Source organism: Schistocerca nitens, chromosome 4 (assembly GCF_023898315.1).
Source record: "Schistocerca nitens isolate TAMUIC-IGC-003100 chromosome 4, iqSchNite1.1, whole genome shotgun sequence".
Taxonomy (NCBI): Eukaryota; Metazoa; Arthropoda; class Insecta; order Orthoptera; family Acrididae; genus Schistocerca; species Schistocerca nitens.
This window is the reverse complement of record NC_064617.1, coordinates 464,524,619-464,537,770: the sequence shown is the minus strand read 5'-3', so window position 1 is coordinate 464,537,770 and position 13,152 is coordinate 464,524,619. Positions and strand designations below refer to the sequence as shown.

The 13,152-nt window shown below is 44.1% G+C and overlaps 1 long non-coding RNA gene and 1 pseudogene across 1 annotated transcript in view; one reads left to right on the top strand and one right to left on the bottom strand.

Annotated features, from left to right (window-relative positions):
- The window catches only part of LOC126252831 (uncharacterized), a 674,555-nt gene extending 661,728 nt beyond the window's left edge, over positions 1-12,827 (bottom strand). The window contains exon 1 of the long non-coding RNA XR_007545857.1: positions 12,774-12,827. This is a non-coding gene — a long non-coding RNA (uncharacterized LOC126252831). The remainder of the gene's footprint in view (positions 1-12,773) is intronic.
- Positions 8,353-8,470, top strand: LOC126254661 (5S ribosomal RNA; annotated as a pseudogene).
- Positions 12,828-13,152: the final 325 nt, after the last annotated feature.

The window sequence follows — 13,152 nt, the reverse complement described above, 5'->3', positions numbered from 1 at the left end:
GGTGTGGGATGACACGGAAAGTTCCGGGGAGCTCAGTACATGTTGTGAGATAGCAAGCGCAGACGTATTTCACCAGCTATCTAGAAGAAAACTTAGGCTCCCTCCCCCCCCCCTTCCATCCTCTTTCTTCCCCACCTCCCCTCTCTTTGCCCCCTTCTCTCCCCCGCGTCCTTTTACATTTCCCTCCTCTCATTCCCTCTCGCGTCTGCCCTTCTCCCCCTTTATTAGTCCTCTCCCTCCTTGGTTCCCCCCCTTTTCTTTTTTTTCCTCTCCTCCCTCCTTGTTTTTCCCCCTCCTGCAGGTCCCCCCCCCCCCATCTGCCTTTGGCTCGGGAGTGTCATCTTTGTGCTGCCACTTTCGTGCAGTGTTCTCCAGTGAGTGTTCTACAGTGCGTGTTTTACAGTGAGTGTTCCGTGTTGTGTTTTTTGGGACTTGTTGCGAACGGCCATCATACTGTCGCTGGGTGTGCCTTTTATCTCTTGCGAACAGAAACCAGACTGTCGCCGAGTTTTTTTAATTGTGTGTCTACCATGTTACTTGTCTGATTCCTGTGTATTTTATCTACATTGCCAACCCATTTTGCTTTCTGTTTTAACTTTCCGCATTTTTACGCCATTTTACACTTTAAATCACCATTTTATCGCCTGTTTTACCTTGTTTCTTTCTTCTTCCTTTATTTAAAAAAAGTCTATAGGCTGTAGAGCAGCGTAGTAAGCTGCTGCCAGCCCGCCCCCTTCGGGGGGAATTGAAAATCAATAAAGAAAAAAAAAAAGGAAACTTACAAACCCTGTCACATGATGATAATGCTTTCTCAAACGAATACGTGACATCTCCGTGACTTCACTGTGATCGGTCAATATATATCCCACACCAGGCCTGTTAACATTACCAAACATGGACGATACTAATGCATTGTGGTGGCCATTCTACCAGTAGCAGAGAACTGTACCTCTGATCGTTTACATACTCGCCGCTGGTGTGTACGTGTACGAAATTACATCGATATCCGAACTCTCTATGATGCTTAACTTTGCTTATGAGGCAGTTTATTGGTTCAAATGGCTCTGAGCACTATGAGACTTAACTTCTAAGGTCATCAGTCCCCTAGAACTTAGAACTACTTAAACCTAACTAACCTAAGGACATCACACACATCCATGCCCGAGGCAGGATTCGAACCTGCGACCGTAGCGGCCGCGCGGTTCCAGACTGTAGCGCCTTTAACCGCTTGGCCACCACGGGCAGTTTATTAGCCAACAGTTTTCTACGAAAGACATCAATATTGATCACTGTCCAACCTGTACTTATGAGGTCGCCGGTTTTAAGTCTGTCACTGGTGAAAGGTTTCTACGTTGACACATACATGGTATGTTGTTAGATGCACCTGAGAATAGTCAGTGACCGAAACTCATAGTGGCAATAAAATATTTAAAACACAGCGTGATGGAGTAATGTCTTTCTTTAAATTTATTGAGGCTGTCGGGCCCCCCCAGACGAAAATGATTGGAAGGAAGGTTCTCCCCTTGTCTCTGCCATACTCGCCACCGCTGACCTTCAGTGTTAGTACAGATTGGTTTAAAGAAACAGAGAAGGAATATGGACGTGCCGACGTAATACAGTGCCACAAAAAAATTATCACACTCGTTTAGAGTTTCCAGTTCACTCAGGATTTATCATGGGAACAGTGCATATGAAGTACCTGAAATGATTATATTTACAGTTAAATAGCACTAGCGGTTAAGAAGGATGAGGTATCGACCCATGGTGAAACACCTATGTCACCACGTGGTGTAGCCTCCGCAATGCCTGTTCGAATGGTTCACGTAGTTCTGTAAGAGTTCTAGGCTGACGAGTCGCTTCTCTTCCCGTCAGATCCCAGATTGCAGAAAAGTCCGGAGGACAAGTCAGGAGTTAGCCTACCATTATTCTTTTGGAATAACACATTGCAAGAAAGACTGTGTATACCGAGCGCTGGTAGCGTCCCCTCCAGAAAATTCAAAGGTGAACGAGAGTTATTGCTCATCGCACTCCAGACCATAAAGTTTGGGAAAGGTGTGCCTTCCCGTAGTCCAACCGGTTCACAAAGGTTCGTATCGACGCGCCTAGGCTCACAAGCCTTTTTATGCTGCTCTTACAATACGACGGCCGGCCGCGGTGGTGTAGCGGCTCTAGGCGCTCAGTCCGGAACCGCGCGACTGCTACGGTCGCAGGTTCGAATCCTGCCTCGGGCATGGATGTGTGTGATGTCCTTAGGTTAGTTAGGTTTAGGGGACTGATGACCACAGATGTTAAGTCCCATAGTGCTCATACGACGATGCTGGCAGGCTTCTGTTCTGTGTGGATGTCCACAACCTCGTCAACAGGTCTGGGAATGTTCACGTGACCACTGATACCAGTATCGTTCAACAAGTCGTGCAGCACGCCCAACATGTGTGTCAGTTCTCCGAAAGGACCGTACCGTCACTCTGAAGGTCACATTTTGACCCTTTTCAAATTCGCTCAGTTGGCTGTAGGAAGCATGAGTGCATCTCTGTGGTACGATTGCCTTCTTGCTTCACACTTTTGTAACACACTGAGCCTTCTGACTTCGAGCATTTCCAATTAAACGGTAGCCATAGAAGGCGCACTTGTAGCAATGTCATTACGCTATTTGTAGGCGGACGACGTTGAAACCATAATTAATATATTTACTATCCACCAGCTGGCATGTGCCGTCATCGGATCAAAATCGACGTCGTCTTTCCAGGTGCACTAAGTTTTTTTCCAGAAATGTACACCCAGTCTCAGCCAATTCTTGTGGTGAAATTATATCGCAGCAGTTCCTGTGTGTATGTGTACTCATTCTTCCAACAGATATGGCATCACATGTTTTCTATACCATGCTAGACTCTAAGGTACAGACAGTGTATCCATAACGAAACTGGTCGCAGTTTGGATATTTTCACTTCGTGTACATTTATAAGTATTCTGAAAGGTTGAGTATAAAATCTTCCGAGTCGTTAGGCCACGTCACACTTCTCTTCAAACTTGTTCAATCCTCGATGTTCCTATCTCAGCAGAGGTATCTATAGGTAGAGTCGTAAAGTCTGAAGGAGAGTACTACGCTGTCAAACGGCTCTGTATATTTTACAGAAATTCTTCAAATCCATATGTGGTATAAAGCACACCAGTGCTTAAAACATTGGTTAAAAACAGTCTTGGTTCCAATTTTAGTTTTCCACTTTTGAACTAAACGTTTCGCCTTATTTAGGCATCTTCAGGTTGATCTTAATTTGGTACTTCTTAGACCGATCCTTTAGACAGTGTAGCTAAAGGGCATCGTCGAATACATCAGGCTAACATCGCCTTCGTTAAATTCAGTAAAATCTTTTCTAGATGGACGTGAGTGACTCCAAGACCTGCTTAGCACGTTCCCGTTCACAGGAGCGAGTCCCGCCGACTGTGAAGTACGGGCTGTTGTAAGACTTCTTAGTGCTAAAGGCCCAAAAGCGATCGATGTTCATCGTGAGATCTATGCAGTCTACGGAGAAAACATCATGAGTGATGGAATGGTAAGAAAGTGGGTGAGAGCATTTAAAGATGGCCGCACAAATGTGCATAATGAACAACGGAGTGGGCGTCCTTCAGTCGTTAATGAAAGTGTGGTGCAGGAAGTAGACAATAAGGTGAGAGAAAACAGACACTTTACGATTTCCTTCTTGCGCGATGACTTTCCTAATGTTTCTCATAGTGTTTTGTATGGCATTGTGACCGAGCACTTGAATTACCGAAAATTGTGCGCACTTTGGGTACCGACAATGTTGACGGATGTGCACAAAACCAAACGTTTAGACAGTCCACTGACTTTCCTTGAGCGGTACCACAACGACGGTGATGATTTCTTAAGCCAAATTGTTACAGGTGATGAAACATGGGTGGCCTACGTCAGACCAGAATCAAAGCAACAGTCCATGGAAGTTGAGCAAGGGCATCGTTTTGCTGCAAGACAATGCCCGTCCGCATGTGGCGAATCAGACCAATGATCTCATCCCATCTTTTCGATGGGAAACTCTAGATCAGAGCTTCCCAACGAGTGGTCCGCGGACCCCCTAGGGGTTCGCCGGCTCTTTCTAGGGGGTCCACGGCCACCTTTCACCAAATCATGTAAAATAATGGGTAAAATTGTTGAATAAAAATGTGAAAATCAAATTCATCACTATAGTTTTTTCGTGTGAAAAACATGTGTACTTTTACTTCAGGCCGTATTCCCAAACAGGTTTAGCCGGCCGAAGTGGCCGAGCGGTTCTAGGCGCTACAGTCTGGAACCGCGCGACCGCTACGTCGCAGGTTCGAATCCTGCCTCGGGCATGGACGTGTGTGATGTCCTTAGGTTATTTAGGTTTAAGTAGGTCTAAGTTTTAGGGGACTGATGACCTCAGCTGTTAAGTCCCATAGTGCTCAGAGCCATTAGAACCAACCCAAGCAGGTTTTGGAAACGCATGTAAACTGGGTGAATGTATTCCCACACATTGCACAACAGATGTCACCATAGTCCTTTAAAGGCAATTCCTTGGCCTCTTTTCTTTCGTGATGTGTTTGTATCCTGAATAATGGGTCTGCCTCTTTTCTTCACAGCCGCGCGGAATGGCCGCACAGTCTGGGCGCCATGTCGTCGTGGATTGCGCGGCCACTCCCGCCGGAGGTTCGAGTCCTCCCTCGGTAATGTGTGTGTGTGTTTGTGTGTGTGTGTGTGTGTGTGTGTGTGTGTGTGTGTGTGTGTGTGTGTGTTGTCCTTAGCGGAAGTTAAACTTAGGTTAATAAATGTTCAAATGTATGTGAAATCTTATGGGAAATCTGCTGAGGTCATCAGTCCCTAAGCTTACACACTACTTAACCTAAATTATCCTAAGGACAAACACACACAACCATGCGTAGGTTAATAGTGTGTAAGACTAGGGACTGATTACCTCAGCAGTTAAACCCCATAGACTTTACATACATTTGAACATTTTTCTTCGGATTTCACGAAAAACTACACACACACACACACACACACACACACACACACACACACACACACACACGACTGTTAAAGAAATATGCATGCTCCTTACACAATAGTAGCCGAACAGTTGAAGTGAACAGACCACAAGCGGCAGCTTCTCAACAGCGAACAGTCTGGATGTGACGTTGATTGCTCTTCGAGGAAGGCAGCACCAACATGTGAAATGTCAATTACCAAGTAATTTTAATCAGGCTATAGTGTATTGTGCAAAGGGAGTAAATCCACTAGTAAGTGTCTGGATACAGTGGGAATTCAAATTGGATAGTTAATTTCGAGTTGTTTTCATTCATCTCTAAACCAAAGACTATTGATACTTCGGGAGAGGGGTGAGGGGGGGTCATTGAGAACATGGCACTTGCATTAAGAAGCTTTCAGTTCCCATGGGTTTCGCTCTGAAATTTAAAGTTACTGTGCTCTTGACTGTCTAGGGGTCCTCCATGGATTTTCGACTGAAGAAAGGGTCCGCCAGCTGAAAAGGTTGGGAATCCCTGCTCTAGATCATCCTCCGTACAGCCCCGATCTTGCGCCCAGTGACTACCATCTATTCCTGCACCTGAAGAAACACCTGGGAGGTCAGCGTCTTCAAGACGATGACGAAGTCAAAACAGTGGTGATGCTGTGGTTAACAAGCCAGGCGGCAGACTTCTGTGAGGAGGGTATTCAAAAACTTGTTCAACGTTATGACAAGTGCCTCAGTATTGGTGGAAATTATGTAGAATAGTAGATTAAGGCACAGGCTTTCGTGTAAAAATATAATTATTGAGATATCTTAACACGGCTGTTTTTAATTTCTAAACAGTACTTACTTAAAAAACACGCCTCGTATATGAGTGCCAGACACTCTACACCTACACCTGAAGTTATGTCATGGTGTACGCTTTCGTGTGACACCAGAAGCACTGTCGTGGTTATCCCGCGTACCCTGACTGCAGAACTGTATGTCACTGTGGTAATTTGACCTGTTGTGTTGCATTCATCGAAAGCATTCGATGGAATGTTTTCCCACGGGATAACGCTCGCCTACATACCGCTGTTGTAATCTAATATGCTCTACGGAGTGTCGACACGTTGGCCTGCTCGATCACCAGACCTGTCCCCAATGGAGCACATATGTGACATCATCGAATGACAACTCCAGAGTCAGCCATGAACAGCATTAACCGTGCCTATACTGACCGACCAAGTGTAACAGTCGTGGAAATTCTACCCACAAAATGACATCTGCCAGTATTACAACACAATGCGTACACGTTTGGATTCAAAATCTTAGCCGTTTCACCGGTTATTAATGTAGCAGCATTTCACATTTCCAATGTTTATCTCTTGCTTACATTAAGCTGTGATCTTGTAATGTTAATCACTTAAATATGTCACCTCGACACACGTATTACCGAAATTTAATTATTCTGCATTAGTCATTTTCGGGTGGTGCGATTCCTCCCGTCTGATCTGGTTCTTGAAGGTGGAAGTTCCTCACCAATATATGTATAGGGAAACAAAAACCTTAGGGTATAAATGCAGAGCTTTGATGAATACTGATTCATACAAGAAATGTTTCTATGAAACGAAAGCTGGTAGCATAGTACCTGAGATAAAGGGGGAGTGGTACAGGCATGCTGAGACTTATTACTAAAAAGAAGTGTAGCTGGAAGTTTCGTGGAATGTTGGTGCAACGAGGGAGGACATGCCCGATTCACATAAGGACGTACCAAGACACCTCCCATGTCAGTTTCAAAGAAGCTTCCCTGGCAGTCGTATTATCGAGTAGGGTAACATAAAAAGGTATGGTCGGAGAGAAGATCTGAACCTGCAGTCCCCAAATGTGAATAGAGTGCATTGATCACTATGTTTCCCTTATCTCGTCCCCACAAGTCGGTGGAGTAGGCTAAGTAACTCGAGCAGTGCTGGGAACAAATGTGATAGGTGGAGTAGAAATGGCTCAACGCTGACTAATAAGGAATGCACCGCGTTAATCGAACAGCAGGATAAAAACGACTATGTATCAGTGAAACGATTGTTATGAAGTGCATGTACCTTGAGCTGTGAAAACTATCACTGAAAAAACTGCAGACAACAGTGGGTTTCGAAGAGAACGGTTAGTGTATGAATATGTAAATATTGTTTTACTGACAGTGGAAGCCATAATAGATTTTCAAATCATTTTGAAAATCTGAATCATGGTGTCAAGCAACTGACTACCTTAAATTTTAGCAGAAAGGGGGAAGGAAAGATTCGGTATATGGTCTCGTCGATCAGAAGAGTGACAGAGGCGAAGTCTAAACAAGCTGGGACTGGACAATGCAAGGAAATGGGCGGTAGCTTTTTCAAAGAAACCCAGTCGGTGTTCACTTTAAGCTACTTACGGATATTCTAGATTTGAATGGCTTGATAGGGATCCGAAATCAACTACTCCGTCATACGGGTCAAGTATTCTAATAAATTAATAACTTCTAACTGCTTTTAACACTAGTGAAAGGTTTGTCTACATCTTTTAGGTGTAGTCGGTTTGTTGCATCGATACTCTGGTCCGTTCATACTAAGATGGCGTACCTGTTTTTTGGGCAGCTGGTCTGAGTGCTCATTTACACAAACAACAGACGCCTATGTTCTCTATTAAATCGTGTGTTCCGAAATTCATTTTACGAAGTACGTTAAGCGTGGTAAAATTATATTGTTACGTACAGCCCATAAGAATTACTGAAGTAATGAATTTTCGACTGTTCTTAACTTGTGGCATGAATTTAACTGTTTTATGTCCCACTTCTTTAGTTAAGTAATAAATTCATACCCTAAATACCGCAGCCTTGATTCAAAATGCAGGTGGCACTGAATTTGTGCAACGAGAATACTGGGTATTCTGTAACGTTAGCCAAATAGACCACTCCGGCCGCGGTGGCCGAGCGGTTCTAGGCGCTTCAGTCCGGAAACGCGCGACTGCTACGGTCGCACGTTCGAATCCTGCCTCGGGCATGGATGTGTGTGATGTACTTAGGTTACTTAGGTTTAAGTACTTCTAAGTTCTAGGGGACTGATGACCTCAGATGTTAAGCCCCATAGCGCTCAGAGCCATTTGAACCAAATAGACCACCCACTGTACACGCTATATAATTAAATATATGATGACAATGGTGTAACCATTTATAAATGTTCTGTCCATATGTCCTTTCACAACGTTGGTGGACTTACAATGAGTAATAGTGCGAGGGGTATTTTTTCCCAACATTCAATCGGTCGCACAATGAAAACCACAGTGAAAATTAAAAATGTCTTATTTTCAAGATTTAGCTACACCTTTTAGCTACTTCTTGGGCAACGACCTTGCCGCAGTGGATACACCGGTTCCCATCAGATCACCGAAGTTAAGCGCTGTTGGGCGTGGCCGGCGCTTGGATGGGTGACCATCCAGGCCGTCATGCGCTGTTGCCATTGTTCGGGGTGCTCTCAGCCTCGTGATGACAATTGAGGATCTACTCGACCGAATAGTAGCGGCTACGGTGAAAGAAACCATCATAACCACACGCCCCTCCAATCCGCATCCTCATCTGAGGATGACACGGCGGTCGGATGGTCCCGATAAGCCACTTGTGGCCTGAAAACGGAGTGCTTTACCTACTTCTTTACATTGTCGTCGTAGTGTGGCACTAACTTTCCAATACCGTCGCAGAAGAAGGCAGCCGCCTGAGATTTCCGACAATTCACTACGCAGGTCTGTTGCTCGTTGCCTGTGACAAAATAGTGTCATAGCCGACGGTTTATGTGAGCGAAGAGATGAAAATCAGAGGGAACCAAGTGTGGGCAGTATGGTCGGTGAGCAAATATTTCCCATCGAAAACGCAGCAGAGGTGCACTTGGGGTATGCAACCGAGAACTGTCATGACAAAGGAAACATATGACAGTTACGTTATGTGAGCTGCATGAAATCAGGCGAAACCCTTCAGCAGCACTTCAGACTTGGCTGGAGACACTACTTTCCAGCCACCTCTACGTACTCGCTATGCACTCAAAACGCTGCGCAACACACAAAGGTTCACTTGGTTTTCTCTGTTGTTTTATTTCATGACCGATTAGAAGCTGAAAAAGTTATAGGCCTCTTAATTTACTGGAGGTGCCACATTTCGAATAGCGATTAGAATGTAGTAGAAAAAATGGCAGGATACAATTTTACATGTACACAGGCAGTGCCTCCTCAATGGAAGAAAGAAGAAAAATTAGAGTTTAACATTCGGTCAACGCTTAGGTCATTAGAAAATCTTATTGAGCTACCATGGGAAAGAAAATCGGCTATGGCCTCGTCAAAACTGCTACAATTTGACTATACAAGTCTACGACTTGGTCAGATTCGACATTATTGAAATTAGTTGCTGGTTTCGGCTTTGCTGATATAGATGCGGAGCACACCACTAGGAGTCACGTCTGTCAGAACTTACAGAAAAACCATACATTTGGTATCGTCACATTGAATTGGTTCACGTTTGCACATAGGTAACCCAACAGACAGATTTCCAAAGTGAGCTGGTGTCACTGAACTTTACGAGCAGCAGCTACGATTTGAATGAACTGCATATCTCCCGTGTCACAAATGGTGACCGTAATGTGCACCGGGAAAATGAGTCAAAACCTGGAGAGATGCTCCATCCACTGAGGTACGAGTCTGTCTGTTTCCCATATGTTGTGTAGTTTCCTATAGTTTCCATGGAATCGTCTTCTGACACCTCAGAAATACGAATAACGCTCTGTCAGTATTGACTATCATCTAGTGTGTCACTGATGTAATTACTGGATATGATGATGGTTGTAAAGCCTACACCAGTAACCAATTTTAATAAAGTGGACGATGATATCGACAAATAAAATACAAAAGCAACAGGTCTCCTCCGCAGGTTACGATTTACCTATTTATTTTTTTCACTTATTAAACGGAGTTTCCTATCTTTCAGCCTGTAGTATTTCTTTCTATTTTAAAATGGCAACACCAGATTGTATTCGCTTGGTTCCAGGAAAATGGTGACATCATCAAGCAGATGCTAGCGGCTTACTTGTTATTTGATTAATTAAGTGATGTTTGTGTGAAGAACTTGCCCATTTATTCAGGGGTGAAGATACATTCCAGAATACGGCATAGTAACGACTGGAAACATGTACAATGCGTCCTTCTTGTATGGCGTCCAGAAAACGAATAACTGCCTGCCTTTCATCATACAAAAGAAGTAAACACCAGCTGCGACAGAATTACTCCAAGATAGCACGCTACCCAAAACGTATTACCAGGAAACAACATAATGTCCTGTAAAACTAAGCTGAAAGACTGTTGTCGGTAATGGGAGAGGTGTAGGTAAGACAATGTTCGGGCAACCTCATTTCGCTGCTTATATTTTTGTTGCTCTGAAAGTACGTCCAGTAAGTAACAAAACACATATTTTTTAAAGAAGGTTGCTTTTATTCAGGATTCCATCACACCAGATTATTCCCCACTGTTTTTGCTAGAAGTCAGTATTTTTCGACATAATCTCCATTCAAAGCGACGATCTTACACCACCTTACTGTGAGGATCTGTCTTCCCGCATGGTACCATACCACTTGTTGGCGGCGAAGCCAACTTCTAACTGCTTCAATGACAGCCCTACCATCCACGTACTGCTCCCAGCGGAGTGCGTCGTTCAATGCGCCAAACAGTTTAAGACGGAAAGCTAGGAACCCAGCGGACACACACCTTTGAGTACCCCAATTGGTGGATCAGTGTGTTAGCATTACCAACAGAGACGTCCAACTGAGCAGCCATGTGTTTGATTGTGATCCGTCAGTCATCTCGAATGAGAGTGGTCTGAACATTGGAGGGGTAACAGTTGTATCCGGGGGGGGGGGGGGGGCTGCCGGCACTCGGGAGTTCGGACGGGTCTGCGCGACCCTGTTGCGATGAAGACGACTCAACGTGCATTTGTTCACTGCCAGGTCTCCGTAGATATTCTACAAAGAGTCAGAAATATCTACGACGGAAATTTTTTTTGCATTACTTGTTGACGCTTTTCTTGTTTTCAGCAGTATACGATCATCTGGTAGACACTAAGACCATAATTTATGTTACTTAACTTTTCAGTGATATACCACTAAATAGACACATAAAATATTCTAAAATAGTCTATACGTGCAAAATAAATTTTTAAAACTGAAATGTCTCCAGATGATGTAGTTCATGTCATACTAACGAAACGGGTTATGCAATAATAAATACACTGTAGCTCCAAAGAAAGTGGTATAGGCATGCGTATTTCAATATACAGATATTTAAACAAGGAGAATACACCGATGCGGGCGGCAACGCCGATATAAGACAAAAAGTGCATAGCGCAGTTGTTAGATCGGTTACCGCTGCAACAATGGCAGGTTATTAACATTGAAGTGAGTTTGAACGTGGTGTTATAGTCGGGGCACGACCGAAGGGACATAGCATTTCCGACGTAGGGTAGAACTGGGGATTTAACCGTACGATCATTTCACGAGTGTACCGTGAATATCGGGGACCTGGCAAAACACCAAAAACTCCGACATTGCCGTGACCAGAAGAAGATACTGCAAGAACGGGCCCAATGACGATTTAAGAGAATCGTTGAACATGACAGAAGTGCAACCCTTCCGCAAATTGGTGCAGATTTCAATTCTGGGCCATCAACAAGTGCCACCATGTGAAGCATTCAACGAATCATCATTGATATGGGCTTTCGAGTTGATAGCCCACTCGTGTACCCTTGGTGACTGCACGACAAAAAGCTTCACGCCTCGCCTGCGCCAGTCAACACAGACATTGAACTGTTGATGACTGGAAACATGTTGCCTGATCGAACGAGTCTCATTTCAAATTGTATTGAGCGGATGGACGTGTACGGTCATGGAGACAGCCTCCTGAATCTATGGACCCTGCATGTCAGAAAGCGACTGTTAAAGCTGGTGAAGGCCCCGTAATGGTGTGGCGCATGTGTAGGTGGAGTGATATGGGATCCCCGATACGTCTAGATACGACTCTGACAGGTGCCACACACGTAAGCATCCTGTCTGATCGCTTGCATCCATTCATGTCCATTGTGGATTTCGACTGACTTGGGCGATTCCAGCAGAAAAATGAGACACACCAGACTTCCAGAATCGCTACAGAGTTGCTTCAGGAGATCTCCTCTACATTTATACATTTTCCCTGGCCACGAAACTTCCCAGACATGAACATTACTAGGCATAGTTGTGGTAACTTGCAACGTGCTCTTCAGAAAAGCTCTCCACCCCCTAGTAGTCATACAGATTTATGGACAGCCCTGCAGGATTCATGGCGTCAATTCCCTTCAGACCTTAGTCGAGTCCACACCACATCGTGTTGTCGCACTTCTGCGTGCTCTCTGGGGCGCTATACGATATTAGGCTGGTGTATCAGTTTCTTTGGCTCTTCAGTGTATCTCAACAGCTTAGTGATAGGTATCAATAACGTAATTTACGCAGTATGTGGAGTACATCCATCATGTAGGAAATTCATTTTCTTTTTTAAGAACTTAACGACGATTGAAGGAATTAATGTATTTTTATTTCTATGTCATTTTTAATTGTTACATAGCTGTTAATGATATTTCATAAATAAAACATGGAAACGGCATGTTTTGCTTCTAGAGGTAGTCTTTTAGTTTTCCAGCTACTACGAATTAATTCAGGTCATTAAATTTTGTAAATTTCTATCTCCATCTGCACTTACTTTAGGAAACAGCGTATCCAGAGCGCCAACACCAAACGCAGCGCACCGAATCTGAAACCCATCAGAAACACGATTATTTGTTACCGTTCAATTAGAATTATCTTAATCTATTTATTCCTATTATACAGTATAGGTGCACAGCAGGTTAAATTTTTTGGGAACAAAATACCAAATTGATGTTGTGTCTACAATCTGGCGTATACAACAGCACGACAGTTTCATGCGTATACTGTGTGAGAAATTACCCCGCCCTACTGTGTTACTGTTTGCGCGGCCCTGACGCTGCAAACAGTCATCAAGGACAATGGGCAGGCCGTGCACTATGATTGAAGTGACATTCATTTACGCTCTGCGCTTAATGGCCTCCATGAATATGTAA